Raw genomic sequence first — 24,084 nt, 5'->3', positions numbered from 1 at the left:
AAAGAAAAGATTATTAATAGTTCCAAAATGTGGAAGCTCAACAGTAAAATACTTAACAACGACTGGGTCAAAGAGGTGCTGTCTTTGTTGATCTCACAGCAGCCTGTGACACAGTCTGGCACCGTGGTCTCCTGGTCAAGATCTCAAGAGGCCTGCCTCCATGGGTGGCCAACACTATATCGTTTCTTCTCCAAAACAGAAGATTCCGGGTACATCTGGGTGACAAGTCTAGCAGATGGAGACTTGTCTCAAGTGGCCTCCCCCAGGGCTCTGTTCTGGCTCCTACGCTATTTAATATTTACATCAATGACCTCCCAGAAACTTCTTCAAGGAAGTTCATCTACGCCGATGACATCTGCTGTGCAACTCAGGCATCCAAGTTCGACATCCTCGAGGAAACACTCACGAAAGACGTGTCTCTGATATCTGATTACTGTAAAAAATGGCGACTAATTCCTAGCATTGCTAAAACGGTATCATCTGTTTTCCATCTACACCATGCCTCGGCCTCACGTGAGCTTAATGTGCAGCTTGGCGATACGAGAATCCGACATGAAGCCCAGCCAGTCTATCTTGGCGTTACTCTTGATCGCACTCTGTCATTTCACAAACATCTCACAAAAACTGCAGCAAAGGTGGGCGCGAGGAATAACATCATTGCAAGACTGGCCAGCTCCTCATGGGGTGCGAGCGCTTCCACACTATGATCATCATCTCTGGCATTATGCTATTCCACTGCAGAATACTGTGCCCCAGTATGGTTCCGTAGCCCCCATGTCCACTTGGTCGATTCCAAATTATATTCCTCCATGAGGATAATTTCTGGAATCATCCGTTCCACCTCGGTTCCATGGCTGCCAGTTCTTAGCAACATCGCCCCGCCAGATATTCGTCGGGATGCAGAATCATGTAAGTTCATTTCCCATGTCTATGCTCGACCGGATCTGCCAATATACGCGGATATCTTCGCCCACCCTGTTCAACGCTTGACGTCTCGTCACCCAATCTGGTCCCCTACGCCTACACTGAACTTCTCTGTTCCAGTCTCTTGGAAACAGAGCTGGCAGTCAGCTGAAGTAAAGAACAAACACCTCATCACAGACCCCTGCAAGCGTCAACCCAGCTTTGACCTAGCACGTTATGATTGGGCCCTCCTCAATCACTATCGAACAGGCCATGGCCGGTGCGCTGCTATGTTCCATCGCTGGGGAGCCAGAGACAACCCGAACTGCCCCTGCAGCCACAGACAGACTATGACCCACATAGTCAACGACTGCCACCTCTCCAGATTCAAAGGAGGTCTCGAAACTTTACATCAGGCTCAACCTGATGCTGTTGACTGGCTAAGGAAGAAGGGCAAACGCTAGAAGAAGGGTCAAAGAGGAGATAAAGGAAGAAATCAAAATGCTTTGAGAGTTCAATGAAAATGAAGACACAAGGTATCAAAATATTTGGGACACAGCTAAGGTAGTCCTGAGAGGGAACTTCATAGTCATACAAGCACACATTAGGAAACAAGAAAAAGCACAAATAAGCAACCTGATTGAACATATTAAAGACCTAGAAGAAGAAGAACAAAGGAACCCTAAAGCAAACAGAAGGACAGAAATCACTAAAGTTAGGGCAGAAATAAATAACATTGAAAATAAGGAAACCATACAAAAGATCAAAGAAAGTAAATGTTGGTTCTTCGAAAGAGTGAACAAAATTGACAAACCTTTAGCCAGGTTCACAAAACAAAAAAGGGAGAAGACCCAAGTAAATTGGACCATAAATTAAAGAGGAGATATTACAATAGACAATGCAAAATTCAACATATCAAGCTAGGCTTCTATGAACAACTAGATGCCATCAAGCTAGAGAACCTGGAAGAAATGGAAGATTTCCTAGATACCTACGAACTTCCAAAATTAAATAAAGAGGAACTAGATAATATATATATGCCCATCACAGTTAACAAAATTGAAACAGTTATCAAAAACCTTCCCAATAATAAAAGTCCCGGCCCAGATGGTTTTACAAATAAATTCTACAAAACCTTCAAGGAAGAACTAATAGCTCTACTTTTAAATGTCCTACAGAAGATTGAATACTCCCTTCCAGCTTCTATGAAGCCAACATCACTCTGATATCAAAAGCAGACAGGGACACAACCAAAAAGAAAACTATAGACCAATATCTCTGATGAACATAGATGCTAAAATATTGAATAAAATTCTAGCCAACCAGATATAGCAGTATATAAAAAAGATTGTTCATCATGACCAAGTAGGGTTTATCCCAGGGATACAAGGTTGATTTAATATATGTAAATACATCAATGTGAATAACCAATAAAAGCAAGACCAAAAACCACATGGTCATATCAATAGATGCAGAGAAAGCCTTTGACAAAAACAACATCCTTTATAAATCAAAACACCACAAAAAGTGGGAATAGATGGCAAGTTCCCAAAGTTAGTAGATTCTATATACAGCAGAACTACAGCCAACATCATACTCTTTGGTGAAAAGCTGGAAGCATTTTCCCTCAGATCAGGTACTAGACAGGGCTGCCCACTATCACCATTATTATTCAGCATGGTGTTGGAAGTTCTTGCCAAAGCAATCATGCAGGAGCAAGGAATTAAAGGGATACAGATTAGAAGAGAAGTCAAACTCTCCCTATTTGTAGATGACATGATAGTATACATAGAAAAACCTAAGGAATCCAGCAAGAAGCTTTTGGAAATCATCAGGCAATACAATGACGTGTCAGGTTATGGAATTAACATTCAAAAGTAGTGGAATTCCTCTATGCAAACACTAAGGTAGCAGAAGATGAAATACATAAATCAACTCTTTTTACATATCAAAAAAAATAAATAAAATATCTAGGAATAAACCTACCTCAAGAAGTAAAAGAATTGTATACTGAAAGTGATGAGTCACTACTCAACGAAATTGAAAAAGCCACAAAGAAATGGAAAGATATTTCATGTTCATGGGTTGGAAGAATTAACATCACCAAAATGAATATACTACCCAGAGACATATACAAATTTAATGCTACTCCCATCAAGATCCCAACCACATTTTTTAGGAGAATAGAACAAATGCTACAAATGTTTATCTGGAACCAGAAAAGACCTAGAATTGCCAAAAACAATCTTGAGAAGAAAGAACAGAACTGGAGGCATCATGCTCCCAGATCTCAAATTGTATTACAGGGCCATTGTCATCAAAACTGCTTGGTACTGGAACAGGAATAGACACACTGACCAGTGGAATAGAATTGAGAGCCCAGAAGTAAGCCCCCACAACTCTGGACATCTAATCTTTGACAAAGGTGCCCAGAATATTAAATGGGGAAAGCAGTCTCTTCAACAAATGATGATGGAAAAAATGGGTTGAAACATGCAGAAGAATGAGACTGAACCACTATATTTTATCAAACACAAAAGTAAATTCCAAGTGGATCAAGGTCATGGATGTTAGTCTAGAAACTATCAGATACTTAGAGGAAAATATTGGCAGAACTCTTTCCCGTGGAAATTTTAAAGACATCTTCAATGAAATGAATCCAATTACAAAGAAGACTAAGGCAAGCATAAACCTATGGGACTACATCAAAATAAAAAGCTTCTTCACAGCAAAAGAAACCATTACCCAAACCAAGAGACCCCTCACAGAATGGGAGATCTTTACATGCCATACATCAGACAAGAGGCTGATAACCAAAATATATAAAGTGATTGCCAAACTCAACCACATGAAAACAAATAACCCCATCCAAAAACGGGAAGAGGACATGGACAGAATATTTACCACAGAAGAGACCAAAAAGGCCAAGGAACACATGAAAAAATTCTCCAAGTCTTTGATTGTCAGAGAAATGCAAATAAAGACAACAATAAGATACCACTTCACTCCTGTTAGAATGTCATACATCAGAAAAGATAAGAGCAGCAAATTCTGGAGAGGTTGTGGGGTCAAAGGAACCCTCCTTCACTGCTGGTGGGAATGTAAGTTGGACCAACCTCTGTGGAGAGTAGTCTGTCTCAGATGGCTTGTAATGGGCCTACCCTATGATCCTGCAATTCCTCTCCTGGGGATATATCCTAAGGAACCCAACACATCCATCCAGAAAGATCTATGTACACATATGTTCTCAGCAGCACAGTTTGTAATAACCAAAACCTGGAATCAACCCAGGTGTCCAACAACAGATGAGTGGCTGAGCAAGTTGTGGTATATATACACAATGGAATACTACTCAACTATTAAAAATGGTGACTTCACCGTTTTCAGCCTATCTTGGATGGACCTTGAAAAATTCATGTTAAGTGAAATAAGTCAGGAAGAGAAGGATGAATATGGGATGATCTCACTCTCAGGCAGAAGTTGAAAAAAAAGATCAGAAGAGAAAACACATGTGGGATTGGCATATTGCACCAAAGTAAAAGATTCTGGGGTGGGTCGGGGGCAGAATACAGGTCCAAAAATGATGACAGAGAACCTAGTGGGGGTTGTGTTGTTATATGGAAAACTGGGAAATGTTATGCATGTACAAACTATTATATTTACTGTCGAATGTAAAACATTAATTCCCCCATAAGTAAATTAAAAAAAAAGAATAATGAATAACTGAATAACGAAGTTGTGGGAAATAAATTTAATGAAATACTACTATGTATTTGAACAAGTCCCATCAAGCCAAACCAATCTTTCCGAAACCTGAGAATTTATTCATATTGCTTCTCAAGCACAAGTGTGGCTCAAGTTTATTTGGGATGTTTATATCAACCAGAAGCTCTTCTCCAAACACTGAATCAGTGTCTCTGTGGATGAGCCAAGAAATCTGTATTGTTAAAGCTGCCTAGTCAGTGCTAAAGCAATTCTGTAGGGTCTAACCAAGCTGAGTCAGTAACACTGCTCACTTGTTTTATTCTAATACACTAACTTGAAAATTAATGCTTGTGGGCCTGGGTGGTAGCACACACAGTTGAGCACACATGTTAGTTATCATGCATAAGAACCCAGGTCCAGGGCCCCAGTCTCCACCTGCAGGGGGGGTGGGGGAACTTCACAAGTGGTAAAGCAGTGCTGCAAGTCTCTATCTCTCTCCCCATATATATAAATATATATGTGTGTATACATATATATACATATATATCCACTCCCTCTAAATTCCTTTATGTCTTATCAGATTAAACAAATAAATTTTAAAATAGATGACTCATTTAAAATATATATATTTGTACTGCTGAGAGGATTCCAGATTTTTTTGTTTTACTTTTATTTATTGGAGGTTAATGGATGATTACAGTACAGTTATTAACACATGGTTACAAGTTCTCATCTCTCCATAGTAGGTGTCTACAGAACACTGCCACAAACAGAACAAAAACATAAAAAACCCATCCATCTGGAATAAGAAAATACCTAGGATGGCCAAAGAGAAGAAAAGAACAAGAGAAGAAAAGAACTAGAGAAGAAAAGAACAAGAATGGAAGTTCTACAGGAACGCACCCATCCCTGCCTCAGTTTACATGTGCTAGGAGAGAAAACAAAAGCTTTAGCGATTAGGGAACTACTTCAAGTAACTAAATACAATGACAACAGGGTGGGAGAAAGCACAAAGATAAATATGCTACATATTCCATCATAGTCTTAAATGTATCCACAACTCAGTGCTCAAGAAGTATGGGAGAAAAACAGGGAGTCTCACAAACAGTATCTGGAGGTCACTGTTCTCTTTCTGGCAATTTTGCCCTGTAAGCAGTTTGCCCCCAGCCTTTTCTTTTCTTTTTTTTTATTTTATTTAAGAAAGGATTAATTAAAAAAACCATAAGGTAGGAGGGGTATAACTCCACACAATTCCCACCACCCAATCTCCATAACCCACCCCCTCCCCTGATAGCTTTCCCATTCTCTATCCCTCTGGGAGCATGGACCCAGGGTCATTGAGGGTTGCAGAAGGTAGAAGGTCTGGCTTCTCTAATTGCTTCCCCGCTGAATATGGGCGTTGACTGGTCAGTCCATACTCCCAGTCTGCCTCTCTCTTTCCCTAGTAGGGTGTGTCTCTGGGGAAGCGGAGCTCCAGGACACGTTGGTGGGATGTTCAATCCAGGGAAGCCTGGCCAGCATCCTGGTGGCATCTGGAACCTGGTGATTGAAAAGAGAGTTAACACACGAGGCCAAACAAATTGTTGAGCAATCATGGGCCCAAAGCTTGGAATAGTGGAGAGGAAGTGTTAGGGAGGTACTCACTGCAAACTCTAGTGTACTTCTGCTTTCAGGTATATATTTTGCAGTAGTTTATGGATACGTGTGAACATAAGCTCTCTCTCACAGAAACTGGTGTATATCTAGGTTATGCGACTTTGTTAGAAAGTAAACCACCTGAGATGAAATTAGAGTGTGCTATAAAAGGAAAGGTCTCACCCGAGTAATGAAGCTGAAGGGTTCTCATTCCACATGTGAAGTCTCTGGACACAGTCTGAGGTGAAGCATGTTGAGGTGGCCATCGTTGCGTTAGTTAGGTTGTGATTGGCGGATGCAATATTATTTGGTATGGATTGGGAGACGCATACAGGAAAGTGGGCCCTATCCAAGGGTTCCAGGACTGGGGGAAGTAGGGGCTCTATAGTGGAGATGTGAGGTTCCTGCTGTCTTAGGGTTCAAAAAGACACTCGATAGTTAATGTTATCATCACATTATTTGGTAATTGGGTTAACTTTGAAAAGTCCTTTTGTTAGGGTTTGCTGTATAGTATCCAGTATCTTGTATATAGCTGTGCTATTGGATGCTTCTAATCTACTTGGTCTAGGCTTTTGAGAGAGTCCACATATCAAATACACAGCCTATATATTAAAAAGATTCAGTTTGTGTTTTGAAAAACTTTGAGACATACAATTGATTTCCCCCCTCTTCTTCTCCTTCTCCTTCTCCTTCTCCTTCTCCTTCTCCTTCTCCTTCTCCTTCTCCTTCTCCTTCTCCTTCTCCTTCTCCTTCTTCTTCTTCTTCTTCTTCTTCTTCTTCTTCTTCTTCTTCTTCTTCTTCTTCTTCTTCTTCTTCTTCTAGCGTTTGCCCTTCTTCCGTAGCCAGTCAACAGCATCAGGTTGAGCCTGATGTAAAGTTTCGAGACCTCCTTTGAATCTGGAGAGGTGGCAGTCATTGATTATGTGGGTCATAGTCTGTCTGGAGCCGCAGGGGCAGTTCGGGTCATCTCTGGCTCCCCAGCGATGGAACATAGCGGTGCACTGGCCATGGCCTGTTCGATAGCGATTGAGGAGAGCCCAATCATAACGTGCTAGGTCAAAGCCGGGTTGACACTTGCAGGGGTCTGTGATGAGGTGTTTGTTCTTTACCTCAGCTGACTGCCAGCTCTGTTTCCAAGAGACTGGAACGGAGAAGTTCAGTGTAGGCGTAGGGGACCAGATTGGGTGACGAGACATCAAACGTTGAACAGGGTGGGCGAAGATACCCGCGTATATTGGCAGGTCCAGTCGAGCGTAGATGTGGGAAATGAACTTAGATGATTCTGCATCCCGACGAATATCTGGTGGGGTGATGTTGCTAAGAACTGGCAGCCATGGAACCGGGGTGGAACGGATGGTTCCAGAAATTATCCTCATGGAGGAATATAATTTGGAATCGACCAAGTGGACATGGGGGCTACGGAACCATACTGGGGCACAGTATTCTGCAGTGGAATAGCATAATGCCAGAGATGATGATTAAGTACTCATATTGATTAACTACTGATTTATATGTCTACATTTTGCTAGGAGTGTACATAAACACCATTCCCACCACCAAAAGACTGTGACCCATCCCTCCCACCCACTCCCACCAACTCCCACCCCCCACTGGCCCAGGAAGCTGCATGTCTACCCCTCACCACAGGGTTTTTACTTTGGTGCCAGCCTTTTCTTTTCAATATTCCAGTGAGCAGGTTGATGGGCTCTGTGATAGCAACAATGAGCCCCATTACTGGAGACTGGTATCTGTTAAGTCCTATGTGAGACTGAGCCGGAAGCAGACTGACTATTAGTGGGGTCAGGAATAACTCCACTGGACTTGGGTATCTCTTGATAAACCCCAAAATGTGTTAGACACCTTGGTTGTAAGGGCCCCACCACACTGAACCAGCATTCGAGGATTCCTAGTCCCTGCAACCGATTTGTTTCCTGGGCCATCTAAAGGTTTACAAAAGAACCTCTATATAAGACCTACAGAGGTAGTTCTCATAAATCTCAAGTCCTAAATGTGTAGAGGCTATCAGATATTGAAGTCTTCAGCAAGTACTACAGGAGAGCCCTTCTACTGACTGGTCAGGGCCAAATACATAGGTTACCCAGCTGGACATACATACCTCAATCAAATCCCAGCATCACACTGGAGTGCCATGGCATTAGGGAGAACACTTCCCCCCCCACAAATGTCATCCCAGGAGTAGAGAAATCATGCTCATGTGAAGCCCCAGCTCTACCAAATTAATCAGTCAATCTAGTAAAAATGAAAATAACAAAGAGACTGGCAATTCCTCTCCTGGAGATTTATCCAAAGGAAGCACACCCACCCAAAAAGACCTATGTACACTAGTGGTCATAGCAGCACAGTTTGTAATAGCCCAGACGTTTTCACCTCATCTTGAACAGTGCTTGAAGATAATCCCCCTAAAGAAGGACAAATACAGAATGATCTCACTTATTGGCAGAACTTAAGAAACAAGACAGAAAATGGAAATACAAAGTAAAACTTGGACCAGGTTTGATGTATTGCACCAAGGCAAAAGACTCTGGGGAAGGAGGACAGGAAAGGGGTTGTGTTGTTTTTGATGGGCTAGGTAGTTTTCGCCGGGCTGGCTTCACGGGCGGGTAACAGACGACCAGGGACTCATGGTTGAGCTGTAGGCAGTATTTATTTATTCATGCAGGATGCAGCACAATCTAAGACGAGCTAAGCTAAACTCAAAGTAAAGTAAAACTCACAATGCTGTCTTTATATATACTTGCCAAGTAGGGTGGAAACAGGATGTGACATAGAGAGGGTGGAGAGAAAAGTGACTGGTGAAAATCAGAGTGTGACAAGCAGGGGGTGGAGCAGGCGAGAATCCTATCACTGAACCACCAATGCCCTGGAGGGAGTGCTTTATGTAAATGTAAAAGTGATTTATGTAAATAGACCAAAGCTTTGAATGGGATTAAATCTATCCCTATATAGGCAAATGGTTAAGCAGAAGCCAGGGGGAGCTGGCATACTATCCAACAGGGTTGGATGTGAGGTTTTTGGGTGGTGCATGACGATGGAAACATGGCTAAACTATAGTTGAGTGTTTCATAGAAACCTATCATGTTGAGATGAGAAATTGTACCATGTGTCAACAGTTGTACTACAAATCATTAACCCCTCAATAAAATGATTTAAAAAAGCAAGAGAAGAGCCTAATGGAACCCAATAGTTCAGATTTTCCCTGTCCTGAGGCTTTTCTAGATTGTGTCTATAACTACCTGAGTTCAAGAGAGGAAGCAGAATTAGGCCCCATGGGGATACTGGCTAGCTATACACCAAAGACCATTAATGCAGTGTCATGGATCTTGGAGTCTTGGAATTGACCAAGGTCTCATCTAACCTCCCTAAGAAATTTCTGAGTGATTGGCTTCTGGATCTCAGGGACTCACTACGTTTCGAAACATTTGGAAGACCAAGGTCATCCCGATGTAACAATAGAAATATATAACAGGGTATAGGTCAGGACAGGGGATGGGATAGAGTAGAGTGTGCTTTTTTGGGTGTTTCTTGGCAGCTTTGGGAAATATCAGAATAAGTCTGAAGCTACTTTCTAATGGTTACCACTGGCACACTGGGACCAGGAAGCTAAATATTACTAGTAGGTCTTGGATTCTCTCATATCCTTTTGCTCTCAGTGGTCAGTGCTCTCACTGCCTCAAGCCAAAGGCACCATGGGGACAGTATTTCTGAGGACATAGCCTGAAACAAGCCTGTAGGAACTTGTGCCACATCTGGCACACTGGTGGTTAAACAGTTCCTATTGCCCATGACCATACTTTCAGAATTTCTGAGTTGTCCTTAGACCACACTGAGAGAGAAAAAGAGTCCCACATAGAGGTACTGCTCCTAAAAAGAAGAAATGAGTAGGTAGCGAAGAGTAGTGAAGGGACTTTGGTGTAGCTAGAAAGTGTGATAAATTCACGGGACCTTCATTTCCTGTTTTCACTTATTCCAGAACTTGCTGGAGAGCAAAACACAGGTGTTTCTGTGAAGATGTGTGTGTGTTGTTGTTGTTTCTATAGTTGTTGTGTTTCTTGTTGTATTTTTGTTTGTTCGTTTTAGATGGAGAGGCAGAGAGAATGTGTGTTAAAGAGCACAACACCAAAGCTTCCTGCAATGTGGTGGGGGCCATGTTTGAATCAGAGTCAAATGCATGCCAATATAGTGAATTATTAAACTGAGCTAGTTTGCTGCCCCTGTCTCTAAGGTTAAACGTCTTTATTCCCATGTCCCCATCTCAGGGAATGGTGATGATGAAAATCTCACTTAAAGCATCAGTTTTGATTGGGAGTAAGAGCCACTTCCTACCAGCTTGGGTAGATGTTACCTGTATTTGGAGTGTGCCTAAGCTCTGGCTGTCTCTCTATAATAAGTAAGTAAAGATAATAAAATATTAAATTAAAAAGAAAAGAAATTAGAAACTCCTTGATGAGTGAAATCTGACACTAAGCACCGAGGCACCCAAAGGCTCAGTTACTCACACCTGATGCTCCAGTGATCATTGTAAGGTTGTACTAATTATTTACTTTTCTGCCCCCAATTACTACTCATTAAATGATTGGAATTCATCAGCTGACAGTCCGACTAAAGAAGCCAAAGACTGCAATGACTGTCCTTTCCATGATGCATGGCCCCTGTGGGGACTTGAGGTCTCCACACAGCACCTCCCTCAGGAGCAGTAGCTCAGCCCTAGAAATGAGGTGCTGATACTGAGGGGAGGGAAAGGGCTTTGTGGAGCAGCTGAAAGAAGGATATCCTCTTACCCTGAACCAGTCTCCTCCACAAGCACTCCTGTTTCTTACTGGGAATCACCTGGTTCTGTGTTCAGCTCTCACCCCTCAGGAGTCAGTGAGACAAGAGACACTCTGTCTGGCCCCATAGGGTTACCCAAAACCATAGGAAGCCTAATGGCTTCCCATCCCCCCATCCAGCCTCTGAGTTCTGCCTCCCTCACCCCATTTCCTGCCGAACAATCCACTTGGAAGCCCCACTAAACTCATGTGTTCAAGCTGGACTCATCACCTCTCTGCACTCAACCCCCTGGCCAGCTAATTGTGCTGAGTTCCCGACTCACTGAGAGGCACTACCATAGGTCCAGGCTGGAGGCCCAGGGTCACGACCACCTGTGCCCTATCTCAGGTCACACCCAACACGCCTACATTGTCTGGTCTGTGGCTTTAACATGCCACATGTCTTGGGAACAGTCCTTTCCTCTCTGATCTCACTGACACAGTTCTGGTTAGAGGACCGGCCACCTCATGTCATCAGAGGCCTAAACAGTCTTCTCTTTTCTCCCCCACCCCTCCCAAGTCCTTCCCCACCCTGGTGCTCTAAGCCTGCCTGGTCTGTCAGTCCTCTGTCTCAATAACACCCTTCAGGGGCTCCCTATTGCTCACAGAACAAAGTGCACAATTTGCAAGTTGGCCAGCATAGCCCTCAATAAGTGGATCCTGACCACCTTTCCAACCCCTTTTCTGCTGTGGCCAATCACACACCTCATCACCTGCTGCCCAACCCACCTTCACCAGGATATCCACTTTCATGAAGACACTATTTCCCTCTGCCTGGAATATCCTTCCCTTTCCTCCACTGCTCTTCCTGACAAGATCCTCCAGGTATCAGTATCTAGCTCCAAGGCTCTTCCTCTATGACACCTGCCTGACTCATCCAGATACCAACATCCACCATCAGTGCAGTCAGGATGCTGCCCTAAGCCTCGTCCACTGTCCCCTAGGGCCATCCTCCTTGTCTACTCACTATGCATCTTCCTTTTCTGCACCTTCCTCTCCCACAAAGTGGGAAGTCCTCACCCAAATGCTGCCTGGGGTCAGATTGGGTTCTCCCCTGTATTCTCAGTGCCCAGCACAATGCCTGATAAACAGCTGATGCTCCAAAAATGTCTATTTTTAGCCCCTTTTAATTCTGTAACCTGGTCAGATAGTACAAATAAGCAGTAAAAATAGGGATTAGCATATTTTCACATGGCATGGCCCTTAACTTCAGTTTCTATTTTTCCCTTTATTTTATTGTGTTCTTCGGTATCCACCTCGGATCACCTCCTCTAGAAAGGTTTCACAGTGGGATTCACTCAGCTGTGCCAATCTGTTTTCCCTGAACAAGCATATAAGTTGGACAACAGCACACATTATAATAATTCTTTCTACTGGAGTCTTGGGAAAATGTCTCTTCTCAAAGTGCCCCCCCTCCATGCAAATGGTGAGTCTTTAAGAGAGGAATTCTACTTCTAGGTTTGGGGTTGTTTGTTTGTTTTTAAAGCTTTGGTCAACATGCTCGTTCCAGTTTGTAAATGGCTTTAAGTGAGAAGTTGCCTCTCACTACTGATTCATGACTTGAAATCCAGGAGTGAAAGTATATCTTTAACGTCTACACGACTCATAAACCCCAGAAAAGTTTAGTCCCAGTTATGCTGTAAAGGACAGTCTGCTATCACTTCTAATAACTTAGTGTGTTTTGTAAAAGAAACTGGGTTAAGGGTGGAGGCCAATTCTGAAAGCAATTATCCAGAATTCCTTATCTGTACATTCAGATTAGTGAGGCTTCCTCACCAGAGATCACTTTAGCATTGTTCAAGGAGTGCAAGCTCAATGACACTCTTTCATAAGGTTTAAAGCATGGTATGAAGTAGACTTATATGTAAAGTCTGACTCTACAGGTTAAGGACTTATGCTCTCTGAGCCTCTGTGTGCTCATCTATAGAACAGTGGTACTAATAATTTCTACTTCATACTGTTGCTGTGAGGATTACATGAATCAATTCTCTGAAGTCAGTGCTTTAAATATGTTGGCAATTGCTATTTCCCTCTCCTATTCACTTTTATTTTTGAAAGCCCTAAATTCAAAGGAACCTGGCAACAGGAAACTGAAGAATAACAGAATAAAACTTGAGGTAAGCATATGCCATAGACCAGGAAAGGTAATAATGGTCAAGAGAACCATGCTCCTAGATTAAAGCAAATGATGCCACACTTTACCAAATGCCACCCCCTGACTGACATATTGGACTAGCTAGAAGACATGTTGACGAGGAACAAAGCTTGTGGCTAAGTCAGGCCCCAGTTTCATCTGCCTCCTTCTCATTCTTCTCCCACTCCTTTCCCACTCCTGACTTGAGCTAGATACAATTTCAAAAAAAAAAAAATCTGGCCCAAAGGCAGCCTGTGGTAATGGATGACCTTTAAGCAGAGAGATTTAGCTTCCAGGTGTGCAAGGCAAAAAGAGTAAGATTTGAATGCCACAAATTCTGCAAATTTACACTGTATGGGTTGATGTTTCAAACTTGTAACATTTTGAATAAAATGGATTGAGAGACTCAATCTTGTGTTTATTTTGTAGTCAATAGTCACAGGAAATCTTAAACCTCCCATTGCTCAATTTTTGTCCCTGGGTCAATAATGACCTTGCATCCTGATCTTTGTGGTGACTTTTTAATGTACTTTGGGGTTTAGCAGTCTTCATTGCAAGGGGATCCCACTGCCAAAATGGATACTATATCATGCAATGAGGGAAAAACAGCTGTTTCTAGGTGCTGGTCTGGTCAGAATGTGAAGTAGTCGAATTGTCTTTTAAAATGAAGCTATGTCTATATAGTATAGAAAAGAAGTCCAGATTTTGACTGTTGCTCACCAAATGTATTACATTTTGCTTGCATGATAGTTGTCTTCATACATTGGTCATAAGGCTAGTTTGATGGCTAAAACTAAATACAGAATACAGATAGCTTTTAAACTATTTTCTCCTGTTCCCTCCAGAAATTTCCAACATTCTGCCCCTTTGTCCTTTGAAACAAATCAGTTCTTAACCTCTTTCAACTTGACACTTTATTACTGACTTTTTTTCAGGTCTATACAATGTTAGAGAGACTAACATAATGAATCCCTATTTAACTGTTGCCTAATTTTTAACAATTGTTAACATTTCGTTATCTTTTCACTTCTAATCAACCCGTTCCCTAGATGAAAAATTAATTGTTGAAGGAATATTGTAATGCAGATCTCAGAAACTATATTATTTCAGTCATGACTGTATCAGAATGTATCTCTAACAGACTAAGCAGTATATATGTATACTAGATGAATGAAATATATATTTTAAAATTTTCATACCCCCAGTTAAAAGACAAATAAATTCTGGATATATAAAGTACAGAGTGTTGACTATAGTTAACAACACATATTGTATATTTCAGTGTTGCTAAAAGAAAAGCCCTTTTTAAATATTTCATTTTGATGAGAGAGATAAGAGGCCACAGCACTAGTCATTTATGGCTATGGTGATGCTGGGGATTGGATTTGTGATCTTGGAGCCTCAAGCATGAGAGTCTTACATAACCATAACGCTATCTCCACAGCCTGAGAAAAAAGTTCTCATCACAAGAAAAAATGTAATTATATGGGATAATGAGTGTTAACTAATCTTATTCTTATTATCATTTCATAATGTATGTACATATGAAAATATTGTGTTGTATATCTTAATTCAATACAGCTATATCTTAATAAAACTGAATAAAAAATCATAATCACAATACCATACCTAATAGAGTTAATGGTAATGTTAAGTATTAGATCATACTAAATTCAATTTTTCATGATTAACAAGCTCTTCTCCAGAAAAACAAAAAGAAATATTTAATTTTATATTCTCAAAGCACTCATCAGCTTAAACAAAAGAGTCTTTGGAAATAAATAATCAAATGATAGAGATATGGTGTGTGTTGCCCAAGGTCATGTGCCAGTTAATGAAAGAGCTGTGGCTAGAACCTGGCTTTCTTCATTTATATACTGCTAGTATTCTTTTTCAAGGTTTGTTTTGCTTTCTGCTGTCTACCTCCTAGTAGTTTATATTATAGAAGTAAAAAAAAAAAAAGGAACAACAACAATAGAGAATAAGATCACGGTGTTAGAAAGCATGGCTGCAGAACCCCGCCCCACTAGGGAAAGAGAGACAGGCTGTAAGTATGGATCCACCTGTCAATGTTCATGTTCAGCGGGGAAGCAACTAAAGAAGCCAGACCTTCCACCTTCTGCACCCCATAATGACCCCAGAGGGATAAGAATAGGAAAGCTATCAGGGGAGGGGATAGGATGAAGTACTGGTGGTGGGAATTGTGTGGAACTGTACCCCTTTTATGCTATATTTTTTTCAGTGCTTCATTTTTATAAATAAAAATAAAAAAAAATAAAGCATGGATGTCATGTATGTTTTCAACTAAAGATATGGCAACCAACCAGTGCTAGAGCCAATAGCTAACTAAATGGCTTAGATGACTTTGATAACTTCCTGTTTGTACGTTCAGGCTAATGACTTTCCCATGCCTGTCTATGCATGTTCACTATTCTTCTGAGCATAGTGATTCAACAGCAAGTTACTCAGGAGCTTTGCTAATACTTGCCTAGAATTCCAGCACTTCTAGAATCAGTGGCACACCCTGATACCTGCAGCCAAGAAAACTCTATAGGGAGCAGACCAAATGCACTGTAGCAGTGTGGAAAGAGAATTAACATCAAATCTGTAATAGCAGCTGCTAATATAGATTGCTGGAAGGTAGGCAAATGGGTCTTTAAGGTCAAGGGCATGGTGCAGGAAAAGCAGGACTGGGCATGTGCTTCAGGAGTTCTGTATAAAGATCAGTACAGTTAGAGTCAGTGTGAAATTGTGAGCAACGAGTGTCAGATGTGTCTGGAAGGGGAATCTGGAATTTTGCACTAGCTCTAAGCAAGCAAACAGTTAACATCAGCAATATGCCAAACCAATCCTTGATCAGATAGTTATCACTATATAAAGAAAGACCTAAGTTATTGTCTGGGGAGATGGTGTCAGAGCTGGAAAAAGGACTAGAAAGCTGGATCAGGGAAGAGAGTAGCTCCCAAATATGGGAAATGTATATAAATATTGTTAACTGTAAACCCCATCGATTTGATCCGGGGCCCATATGACCCTGGGTCCATACTCCCATAAGGTAAAGAATAGGAAAACTATCAAGGGAGGGGATTGGATACGAAGTTCTGGTGGTGGGAATTGTGTGGAATTGTACCTCTCTTGGCCTATGGTCTTGTCAATCTTTCCATCTTATAAATAAAAATTAAAAAAAGAGAAAGACCTATTAAGACATGACCTGTGGGCTAAGGAGATAGCATAATGGTTATGCAAGCAACTTTTATGTCTGAGGCTTTGAACTCCCAAAGCTGAGCACTACTCTGAATAAGGGCAAGAGACTGGCATACTTTAAGGATGACTCTTTAGTCACTACCAGGCCACCCCATCAGCTGGGGCCCTAATAGGGGAGTCCTGAGATTCCCAAACAGACATGATGGGCATAGACCTCGAATAAATACCTCTCTACATTTTTACCAGTCATTTCTATCAGGAAAACACAACAGACCCCTTTGTGGGCCCCCATAAGACCTTGACCTCAACTTGGGTCAATAATGGTAGACAATGTTCCATCCTCTGAAGGAAAGATAGACAACATACCCTATGCTACACCTGAGGAAGATGGGTTCTGAAATTGGGGCAGCTTAGAATGTTCCTACTCATGACCACAGAATGTGAGCTCAGATCTACAGGGATGCAGAGGTCACATAGGCTCCTAAGCTGAATATAGGTCCCAGATCACATCAAATTGACGAGGTTTACAGTCAACAATATTTATACCCCTTTTCCATATTAGGGAGCTACTCTCTTACTTGATCCAGCTTTCCAGCCTTGACATCATCTTCCCATAAAATAATTAGGATCCACCTGCATATCAGATTTCAGGCTCAGGCAAAAAGAAAAAAAATCACTAGTATAGCCACAGGCCCTTTGAAATATAACTAAGATATGCCTACCAGCTATCTAAAAAATAGAGGACATCGCCCCAACTCTTCATATGCACTATTCTAGCCTTTAGGTCCACGATTGGTCAACAATTTGTTTGGCTTTGTATGTTAACTCTTTTTTCAGCCACCAGGTTCCAGATGCTAGCATGATGCCAACCAAACTTCCCTGGACAGACAACCCCACCAATGTGTCCTGGAGCTCTGATTCCCCAGAGCCCTTCCCCACTAGGGAAAGAGAGAGACAGACTAGGAATATGGATCAGCATGTCAATGCCTATGTTCAGCGAGGAAGCAATTACAGAAGCCAGACCTTCAACCTTCTGCATCCCACAATGACCTTGGGTCCACACTCCCAGAGGGTTAAAGAATAAGAAAGCTATCAAGGGAGGAGATGGGATACAGAGTTCTGGTCGTGGGAACTGTGTGAATTTGTACCCCTCTTATCCTATGGTTTAGTCAATATTTCCTTTTTATAAATAAAACATTAAAAAAATAAAACAATAATAATAACACAAGTAGAATCTGAATTGGAATTGGAGTATTGCACCAAAGTAAAAGACTCTGGGGTGGGTTGCGGTGCGGGGGAATACAGGTCCAAAAAGGATGCCAGAGGACCTAGTGGGGGTTGTATTTTTATATGGAAGACTGGGAAATGTTATACATGTACAAACTATTGTGTTTAGTGTCCACTGTAAAACATTAATTCCCCAATGAAGAAATTTAAAAATTATTGCTCATAAAAAAAACACTTCATGGGGAGCCAGGTCATGGCACACCCAGTGAACTGCACATGGTACTAAGCTCAAGCACCAACGCAATGTTCCTGGTTTGAGCCCCAAACTCCCCACCTACAGGGGGAATGCTTCACAAGTGGTGAAGCAGATCTGCAGGTGTCCCTCTTTCTCTCTCCCTATCTCCATCTACCCTCTCCATTTCTCTCTGCCCTATCCAGTATTAAAAACATTTTTTAAAGGAGGGGGGAATGGTCACCAAGAGCTGTGGATTTGTAGTGCCTGCACTGAGGCCCAGCAATAAAAATAGAGACAAAAAAATATCATGCCTGAGATCTGAAGACCCAGGTTCAATACTCAGCACCCCCATAAGCCAGATTTGAGCAGTGGTCTGGTAAATAATAATAATAATAATAATAATAATAATAATAATAATAATAAACTTAGGTTATATTTTTCTTTGGATGAATAGTTCCATGAAATACCTGTATAAATTCAGATATTGGCCTCATTGTACCATTTAACTTAAAAATGCATCTTCTGGGCCCAGACAGTGGAACATCTGGTAAAGTACACCTGTTACCATGAGTGAGGACCCTGGTTTAAGCTGCTAGTCCCCATCTGCAGGAGGAAGCTTTACTAGCAGTGAAACAGTGCTACAAATGCCATTTTCCCTCTCTATCCCTCTTTACCTCTCAGTTTGTCTCTGTATCTGTTCAAAATAAATTATATATTGTTAGCCTAAACCTCAACTTGAGTCAACAGTTTAGAAACACTTGCATCAGGACACAAGCTTCATGCTGGACTCTTGTCAGCCTGGAGGATGAGAGGTGAAATTTGGGCGATACTCAGGTTCTGAGATTTGGGGTACCAACTGAAAATCTTTGATTACAGGTGAGGAAGAAAAAGTCAGGTTGACACTTACCTAGTTGTAAAATGTCAACTGGATGGCAAAACCCTCAAAGTTATATCTAGATAATCCTACTGCTCTATAGTCCCCAAACCAAGCTATTTCTTAAATCAGTTATATCTTGCCATCACCAGCAAAGTCATCACCAAGACTGGGGATATTCCTCCACTCGTGCTGACAGCTCTATCTTAGCCGACTGGGCTTCAGCGAATGACCTCTCCCTATTATACGATCCCAAACAGCCAGGCTCTTTTCACAGTGCTAGATGGAATAAAGACTCGTCACCCGACCTGTGCTGGATTAGCACAGTCAACGGCCAAGCCTTTCCCGCTACGAGACACGTTCTCAAGATCTTCCTGCACAGTCATCACCGCCCAGCTATCATCCACATTGGTCTCCAGCTCCCACTGATTCTGTGCTCGAAGAAACTAAGATGGAACTTTCGGAAAGCAAACTGGCGTCTGTTCAGTGATCTTACCAACAAATCTATTCCTGCAATTCCAATTAACTCTATCCCCTCTGAAGATTCCTACAGGCGCTTCCACCAAGCCATCTTCAAAGCAGCTTCCCAAGCCATTCCTCGTGGGAGACGTGCTAACTATACGCCTTGTCTTGATGCTGAATGCAAGCAACTACTAAAGCAGTATGACGAGTCGGGCGATGTGGCTGAACACCTCATTGCCTCCCTGGATGCAGCACGCCAAACCTGCTGGCAACAACTCACGGAAAGTCTGAACTTCACCCACTCAAGTAGGAAGGCCTGGAAGCTTCTTCACAGACTGGGTGCCGGTAGCCAACCCCCTCCCGTCTCCCATCCTCCCGTATCTCCAAACTCAGTGGCCAGTCACCTAACTCAAGTTGGACGTGCTAAGATTGACCCAGTCTGGAAAAGAGAAATTTCCCACGAGTGGTCATCCCACTTCCGGTTATATTGTCCATCTCCAAACCAGCAAAGTCTATTTCGGTTTAGTCCTAACTATGATCTCTAATCAGGGAAATAAAGGAAGTTTATAGCTCAAGCTATTTACCCTACATGACTGTCAGACTAGTTCTTATTGCATTCCACAATTTAAATATCTTGATTTTTCATTCACACTCAGCCTTAGCTTCATCACCTGTTAAGTGAAATACCAGCAGTTCCTTCCTTATAGAATTTGCATGAGATTCCAATAAATTAAAACAGGCAAGACCTCAATAGAGAGCTACATATTCACAAATTTTCCCATTCATTTAACAAGAATGTGCTCACTCCTTGTCTCATAAGCATATAGGAAAGAACTAGGCAACATTTTGGGGGTAATACAACAGAATGGAAAAGGGCATTTTCCTCTAAAAACCTTATAATCTTATGGAAAAGGCAGGACATACATCATGTACCTGTATCACAATTTGCACTGAATAATCATGGGGATATAAATAAACCATCATCGTCCCAAAACCTGGATATAGAGCAGGTTCCATGACATAGGGCATATGTTCACACGTATCCATAAATTAGGGCAAAACTTTTTCAGGTTCAAAAACCTGAAAGCAAAAATACACAACCATCTGCAGTGAGTCAGTATAAAGTTCATAATGAAATAGTGTCTACTTAGACCTACATATCCCCCTCACCTACTTTCTATTACACTTCCCTCAGTCACTCCAAAGCTAACCTTATCAAAGCAAGGACTGCAAAAGCTGAATAAGGGCAAGAGACTGGCAGACTTTAATGATGACTCTTTAGTCACTATCAGGCCATCGCATCAGCTGGGGTCCTAGTCAGGGAGTCCTGAGATTCCCAAACAGACATGATGGGCCTAGATCTCAAATAAATCCCTCTCCCCAATGCTACCAGTCATCTCTATCAGGAACAACACGATAGACCCCTCTGTGGACCCCCATAGGACTTTGCCCTCAACTTGGATCAACAACAATAGAGAATGTTCCATCCTCCGAAGGGAGGCTAGACAACATACTCTATCTTCCACTTGAGGAAGATGGGTTCTGAAATTGGGGCAGCTTGGAATGTTCCTACTCATGACCACAGAATGTGAGCTCAGATCTACAGGGATGCAGAGGTCACACAGGCTTCTAAGCTGAATATGGGCCCCCAGATGAGATCAAATTGATGGGGTTTACAGTCAACAACATTTATACACCTTTCCCATATTTGGGAGCTACTGTCTTCCCAAATCCAGCTTTCTGGTCCTTTTTCCAACCATGACATCATCTCCCCAGACTATAACTTGGATCCACCTCCATATCAGGTTTCAGGCTCAGTGAAAAAAACAAACAAACAAAACTAGTATAGTCACTGACCCTCTGAATATAACTAATATAGGCTTACTAGCCATCTACAAAACAGAGACCCCCCCTCTCTTCATCTGCACTATTCCAGCCTTTGAGTTCACGATTATTTAACAATTTTTTGCCTTTATATGTTAAATCTCTTTTCAGCCACCAGGTTCCAGATGCTACCATGATGCCAAACAGACTTCCATGGACAAACAATCCCAACCATATGTCCTGGAGCTCCGCTTCCCCAGAGCCCTTCCCTACTAGGAAAAGAGACAGACAGGCTGGGAGTATGGATCGACCTGTCAATGCCCATGTTCAGTGGAGAAGCAATTACATAAGGCAGACCTTCCACCTTCTGCAGCCCATAATGACCTTGGGTCCATACTCCCAGAGAAATAAAGAATAGGGAAGCTATCAGGGGAGGGGATGGGATATAGAGTTCTGCTGGTGGGAATTGTGTGTAGTACCACATTTATCCTGTGGTTTTGTCAGTGTTTCCTTTTTTTATAAAAAAAAAAAAGAAAAGAAAAGAAAAGAAGAGAGAGAGAGAGAGAGAAAGAAAGAAAGAAAGAAAGAAAGAAAGAAAGAAGGAAAGAAAGAAAGAAAGGGGAGTCAAGCGGTAGTGCGGCGGTTAAGTGCAAGTGGCTCAAAGCACAAGGACAGGTGTGTAAGGATCCTGGTTGGACTCCCGGCCTGCAGGGGAGTCGCTTCACAGGTGGTGAAGCAGGTCTGCAGGTATCTATCTTTCTCTCCTCCTCTCTGCCTTCCCCTCCTCTCTCCATTACTCTCTGTCCTATTCAACAACGACATCAACAACAATAATAAAAACAATAAGGACAACAAAAGGGAAAATAAATAAATATAATAAAAAAGAAAGAAAAAGAGAGAGAAAGAGAAAGAAAGAAAGAAGCCATCATCTCATTCAGGATTTTCCAAGGCTGGACAAATAGTTAAACATGTATGATGTAGGTTAATAAGATAAAAATAAGTAACTTTTAACTTAATTTCGTGTATTTATTTATTTTATTTTTGCCACCAGAGGCATCACTGGTATCGGTGCCTGCCTGACTCCACTACTATTCCAGAAAACATTTTTTTATGAGAAAAGTGATTTATTATAAAACTGAGTGGTGATAAGGAAGTGGTTCAATGAATGTAACACACACTTCACTGTCAGGGGTGCATTGCTAATAGTGCCACATGAGTCCTCTGACAAAATTCATAAAGTCAATGGTTGGGAAGGAAGCAAAGCTTATTGGGACAGAGATAGGTTGAGACAGATTTTAGCAGGCAGTGACAGGGAGAAGAATATGTTGTAGCAGGGCTACAGAGACTTTGGGGCTTTTTGAGGGCATTTAGAGATTTGGAAGAGAGATTATAGCTGTAGGATGGAATTTTTATATTCCCTAGCCTTTGTCTGTCTATTTCTTAATTAACCCAGGTGATCATTGGTGCTGGGAATCTATTTCTTATTGCTTATTGCTTTCTTCTTAAGGTAAAATATTTAATTCTTAGAATCTTATTACATTGATTATGGACCTGTATAAACATGAAAAGTTGCCTACAGTGCACCTGGTGCAAAGTGCAAGGACCAGCACAAGGATCCCGGTTCGAGCCCCTGGCTCCCCACCTGCAGGGGAGTTGCTTCACAAGCGGTGAAGCAGGTCTGCAGGTGTCTCTCTTTCTCTCCCCCCTCTGTCTTCCCCTCCTCTCTCCATTTCTCTCTATCCTATCCAACAACAATGACATCATTAACCACAACAATGTTAAACAACAAGGGCAACAAAATGGAAAAATAAATAAATATATAAAAAAGAAAAGTTGCGGGAGTCGGGCTGTATCACAGCGGGTTAAGCGCAGGTGGCGCAAAGCACAAGGACCGGCATAAGGATCCCGGTTCGAGCCCCGGCTCCCCACCTGCAGGGGAGTAGCTTCACAGGTGGTGAAGCAGGTCTGCAGGTGTCTATCTTTCTCTCCTCCTCTCTGTCTTCCCCTCCTCTCTCCATTTCTCTCTGTCCTATCCAACAACGACAACAACAATAATAACTACAACAATAAAACAACAAGGACAACAAAGGGAATAAATAAATAAAATAAATATTTAAAAAAATTTAAAAAAAGAAAAGTTGCCTACACAGATGTCAGATTAGCCATACATCTGCCAATAGCCATTTTTTGGCAGAGAATCCAATACAGAGAGATAGAGAGGAAGAGAAAGCCATACAGAAAGGGAGACACCTGCAGCACTGCTCTACAACCCGAGAATTCTTCCCTTCTGCAGGTGGGGATAGGGGACTTGAACTCAGGTTCTTGCATAGTGTATCATGTGTGCTCTACTGAATAAGCTACCACCAGCATAGAAAAATGTTTTGTTTTGTTTATAAAGCTACTGTGTATGTGTTTTGTTTTTGTTTGTTTGCTCACTAGGAGTGCCTCCTACATGAGAAATTCTACTCGTACTTCTGCTGACTTTTTAAATTCTTTTTTTTTATTTCTTTATTGGGCATTAATGTTTTACAATTGACAGTAAATACAATAGTTTGTACATGCATTGCACTTCTCAGTGTTCCAAATAAAAATACAACACCTAATAGGTCCTCTGCCATCATGTTCCAGGGCCTGACCCCCCCCATCCGCTCACCCACCCCATAGGCTTTTACTTTGATGGAGTACACCAACTCCAGTCCAAGTTCTGCTTAGTGTTTTCCCTTCCGATGTTGATTTTCAGCTTCTGCCTATGAGTGAGATCATCCCATATTCAGTTCTTCAAGCTCCATCCAAGATAGGCTGAAAATGGTGAACTTACCTTTCTTAGTACCTGAGTAGTATTTCATTGTGTATTTAGACCACAACTTGCTCAGACTCTCATCTGTTGTTGGACACCTGGGTTGCTTCCAGGCTTTGGATATTACAAATTGTGCTGCTATGAACATAGGTATACACAAATCTTTTTTGGATAGGTGTTTTTAGTTCATTGGGATATATATCCCCAGGAGAGGAATTGCAGGGTCATAGGGTAGGTCCATGTCTAGCCTTCTGAGAG

This window comes from Erinaceus europaeus, chromosome X (assembly GCF_950295315.1).
Source record: "Erinaceus europaeus chromosome X, mEriEur2.1, whole genome shotgun sequence".
Lineage (NCBI taxonomy): Eukaryota > Metazoa > Chordata > Mammalia > Eulipotyphla > Erinaceidae > Erinaceus > Erinaceus europaeus.
The sequence above is the reverse complement of the archived record's forward strand: the minus strand, read 5'-3'. Positions refer to the sequence as shown.